We start from the raw sequence: 5,183 nt of genomic DNA, 5'->3' as shown, positions 1-5,183 counted from the left end.
ACTGGATGGTGTTCAGACAACAGGCATTTATTTCCTCACAGTGCTGGGGGCTGGGAATTTGAGACCAGGGTGCTGGCACAGTTGGGTTCTGTTAAAAGCTCTCCCAGGTTGCAGACGGCCGTCTTTGCATGGTGTCCTCACACAGTGGAAGGGACAGGGCAGCTCTCTGGGGCCTCTTTTGTATGCACATGAATCCCATTCACAAGGGCTCCACTCTTATGACCTCATCAGCCCCCAAAGGACCCATCTCCCAATACCCTCACCTTGGCAGTTATGGTTTCAACAGATATATTTAGGGGAGACACATTCAGTCCACAACAATGACCACAAAACCCAGATTTTAATTCAATGAAATCCAAACAGCATGGCAAGACTCCTCGCATCAAGATGCTCAGGTTTTATGTCGCATGGAAAGCTAGACACAGCCCCATCCAACACAAGTCCTATCTGCAAGATGCTGACAAGACCTCTTGCCTGGTGGCAAGAGGATGGCGAGGGAAGGAGAGGGACAGGCAGGAAAGGCAGGCTCCACAGAGGAGATGCAGGTGAGGGGAAAGGAACACTGGGAACGGCTGGGTGTGAGACTCGGAGCCAAATACACAGCAGTAGAGGGACTTCTGCCCCTGCAACAGTGAGGAGGCACCTGCAGCCTGGCACCTGCAGCCTGGGTGTAGGAGCTCAGGAAGCGGCCGCAGGCTTGGGAGACGCCTGGAGCCGAAGAAGCGAAGCCACAGCCAGGGCCCAGACCAGGCACGTCCTGCAGGGCTTGGCTTCCCTCAGCACAGGTTTTGTTCTTCAGCTCAGTTTTAGGAATAGGATAAAACGGCATTAAAAGACAGAAGCAAGATGGGGGTAAATGAAAATAAACTGTATGTTTTTACCACACTTCTGACACCAAATGTGTGGGTTTCCATGCCAATTCAATTCTGCGTCAGTGCCGACGGGGTATCCCGCAATATGATTCAGTTCTGACACTAACTGCCCAGGGTCAGCACAGACCCCTCAGGCCAAGGGGTGGGCCCAGGAGACTGTCCCCACTCCAAGTGCCAATCACAGGTCCAGGGTGTCACCTGTCCCCAGTACCTCGGCTATAAATTGGGAGTTCCCATGACCCCCTCCTTGGGTTCAATAATTTGCTATAATGATTCACAAAACTCAGGGAAACGTCTCTTCCGTTTGCTGGGTCACTCTCCTAATAAAGGGTGTACTGAAGGACACAGATGAGCAGCCGGTGAGGGGTGCACAGGGCAAGGCCCAGAGGGACCCTGAGCGCAGGAGCTGGTGTCCCTGGAGCCCGGGCTGCCCCGCCCTCCCAGCTCAGGATGTGTTCCCAGCCCAGTAGCTCCCCGCATCCGCTGTGTGGGGGTTTGAAGGGGCCTTTGTGATGCATGACTGGTGAAGTTAGTGACTCCTGGTGACTGACTCAGTCCCCAACCTCTGCACAGAGGTCACAGGTTCCAGCAAGTCCCAGCCTCAAATCCTGCCTTGGTCTTTCTGCCACCAGCACCCCATCCTGAAGCTGCCTAGGGCCTCGCCTCCAGCCATCTCATCAACAAACAGAAAACATTCATCTCACCTGAGAATCCAAGGGTCTTAAGAGCTAGGACAAAATATTGTAACACGTGAAGCTCCTCTCACCCCATCGCTCAGGAAGTTACAAGGGCTTTAGAAGCTCCGTACCAGGAACTGGGTCAGGGACCCCAAATCTGTATTTCTGATTATGTCACGAGGCCTTCTAGTACTGGGGCAGAGGCTGCGTCCAGGCTACTGCACGGCTGTGTTTGTGGAACAGCAGATCCATACGAAGTGTGCCCTGACTCTTGGGCAGGTTTTCCGCTGTCTCTGACGGCAGTGCCTGCCTTCCCTGCCCCTGGAGCTGGGCCTGGCGGTGGGTCTTCTGGGTGGGGGCGATTGTTGGTTCTTGCCTATGACTGCTCACTTCCTGGGCCTTGGGCCATGAGAAGCAGAGACTCAGGGCATGGGGTACTTCCTCCCCTTGAGCCCTGAGTAACTTCAACCCTCCTTGGACTTGCGCAAAAATAGATTTTGGCTGTTTTGAGCCACGGGGATGTGGGCTGCGCCTCATGGGAGCTGAACGGCACATCTGGGCCTGCGTCTCGCAACTGACTCAGCTGCTTTGGCTCTTGGCCTCGGAGTGTAGGGTGCCCGGCCTCAGAGCATGACCCCCGGGAGGCAAAACCCTTGTGGGGTCAGGACATGTCATCCATGAGAAAGTGCCACATGCCCTGAAGTCAGCTTCCCGATATGTGCTGCGGCTCTCTGTCCCCTCCGAATGTCACTGCTCGAGATGGAGCCTGGCTTGGGAGGGGCTGCAGGTGGGGGTAGACCGCCCCTGGGTGAGAGGGAAGAGCAAATCCCTTCACTTCGCTGGGCTTCCATCTCCTGACCCATAAAATGGGAACCCTGCTGGTGGCCAGCGTCCTGCCTCCCCAAGTTCCTACAAAGCAGGTGGCCTGGGTCTGGGCTCAGCCCCCTCCACTGGGCCAGGAGATAATGCCATTAGCATAACTACAGCAGTGGCCACTCCCAAATGCCACTCGGCCCCTGGAAACTCAGCCTTCCATCCAAAGGGTCCCCGAAGTGGGGAGCAGCCCCTCAGTCATTCCACATAGCAGGGGCCCCCCCCCCCCCCCCATGCCAGGGATACACATGCTCAGGGCACACTCCATATGGATCTGCTGACTGCCTGGATGACTTCTCACCCACATATGGGATTCAGGGCATGACACAGGTCTTTAGGACACATTTGTTTAATTCCTGAGCTTCCCAAAACTTGGAGGTTTGGGAGAAAAGGGGCTGGAGCTACAGCAGTAGCTATGTGCCCTGGGGATTCTGGCTGGCTCTTGCTGCCATCCTGCCCGCCCCTGGCCCTGTCCTCTCCCAATTCCCATTTCCAGCCCTGCCCTCCGTGCCTGCCCACAGACCTCTGCCTCCTCACTGTGACCAACGCCGGGTCATTCCCTACTGTCAGAGCCTCCCTCTCCCAACCCCAGGCCCCAGCTACCTGGAGGGTGCCGATAGGAGGGGGCAGCACGGGAAAGGCCCCATCCCTGGAAAAGAGGCCAGAGCTCCTCTGGGAATGGCCAGGGCTGCCTGGCAGCAAGTCAGGAGCAGGGCCTCACTGTCCCTGCATGGCTTTCCAGCCTCCTGCAGGGGCCAGGTCTGGGGTGCGTTCTCTGTCTTCTCAGTGAGGAAGCATAAATGTTCCAGGATGGAAGATAAACGTTCAGGAAAATGAGGACCCAGAAATTCTTCATGGGCTGCATGAGCCCTGAGGCCACCTGAAAAACTGGTGACAATGGGGGGCTCAGCAGCTACCCGGAGACGATCGGAGCAGGCGGAAGAGCGGCACTGGCGTGGAGCTCCCAGGCTCTGTGGGGCTCCAGGCACCACCCTCTCCAGCCCTCGCAGCCAGACTGGGGTCCCCAGCTCCCGGTGTTTACCCAGCAGGCCCTGCCTTCTGACAAATTAACTCTGAAAGACACAAAAAGTGTGCTGTGTGCTTTGGCTCTGACCTAAGACAGACGACACAGAACACATAGAGGGTGTCCCACTTGAGGAGCCTCCATGCAGGCAGACAGATAATCCAAAGCTCTGAATTCCAGGTCAGGCCCATGCACCGTGAGGAGAGAGGAAGCAGATGGTCCTCCCTCCAGGGATGTGTCACGTCCTCCCACAATACACAGGGTCTCCATCCCCCGACGGGGTCACAGGTGCTCCCTGCAGGGTGTGAGACTGTGTCCTTCCTCATGGTCAGGCTGGAGAAAGGTAGACTTCAGGGGAGAAGACCTCGTTCCTCTCATGGTGGTGGCTGGGGAAGCAGGGCAAGACCTGAGATGTCAGGAGTGCCAGTGTCCTGGGGGTGCTGTGACAAACAGCCACAAACCGGGCAGCTGAAAGCAACAGAAAAGTCTTGTCTCAGACCTGGAGCCAGAGGTCCCAGATCAAAGTGTCACTGGGCCAAAGTGTCTCTGGAGGCTCCCGGGGAGGATGCTTCCTGCCTCCTCCAGCTCCTGGTGGCTGCGGTGTTTCCTGGCCTGTGGCTGCATCACTGCAACCTCTGTCTCCATTGTCATGTGGCCACCTGCTGAGTCACTGTCTCCACATGACCTTCACATAAGGACATATGCCTCTTGGGTTAGGGCCACCCAATGACCTCACCTGCACTTGATTACACCTGCAAAGACCCTTTTTCCAAATAAAGACATACTCACAGGAACAGGACTTCAGCATCTTTTTTGGGGTGACCATGCAGAATCATGGGTGTTTCTGCAGGCCACCACAGAGGGCCTGAAGTCCAGCCTGTCAGTGGTGAGCTAGGGAAACTGAGGCAGAGAGATCCACAGGCTTCTTTGAGGCACGGCGAGCTGGAGAGGAGCTGGGCCCACTCCTGGCTGTATCCTCTGGGGCTCTCCAGAAGCCTCGCCTTGAGGCCATTGCAACATCCCTGTCCTGTTGCCACATCCCTGGGTACCCCAGGTCCACCTGACTTCCCACCTCTGTCCTAGCCAGCAGCAGCTGGGCCGTTGCAGGCTCCACATGCTTCCAGGGCACCAGCCCTCCCCGAGTGACACCCCCTCCTCATCATCTGTCAGTTCACCCACATGAGAGTGGACAGGAGGAGTAGGCATCTTCCCCAGGGTCCCTGTGGCAAAGCAGCACAAGGTTCACTGAGATGATCATTTACAGTAGGCTGCATGTCCAGAGGCCAAGGCAATAGCCTGGTGGGAACAAGTTAGCAAACACGGCAGGACACCACAGTACAGCTGAACTGGCAGAGCATGGGAACCAGGCCAACACAGTGAGTGACACAGCTGCCCTGACTGGGCCAGGTAGCCATGGGAGGGGCAGACACTGGTGCTTAGCGAGGACGTGCAGGGCCCTGTGCCCTGAGATAAATCACAGCTCTCTCCTGAGAGCCCTTCTGGGTGTCCCCCATCTACTGTGGGGCCACAGAGGCCATGTCATGGTGGATCATGGAAACAAACGTCCCACAGAGAGGACAGCAGAGAGAGATGGGGCAGCTGGGATCCAGCAAGCAACCAGTCAAGCCTCTCGGAGAAGGGACTTGATGCAGAGGCCCTCTGCAGGGGACAAGGCTGAGGTTTCCAGAGAACAGCCCGGGGAGGGGTGGGGTGGAGGGCAGGGGAGGGGGAAGGACA

This window comes from Rhinopithecus bieti, unplaced genomic scaffold, assembly GCF_001698545.2.
Source record: "Rhinopithecus bieti isolate Rb0 unplaced genomic scaffold, ASM169854v2 scaffold_18153, whole genome shotgun sequence".
Lineage (NCBI taxonomy): Eukaryota > Metazoa > Chordata > Mammalia > Primates > Cercopithecidae > Rhinopithecus > Rhinopithecus bieti.
The sequence above is the reverse complement of the archived record's forward strand: the minus strand, read 5'-3'. Positions refer to the sequence as shown.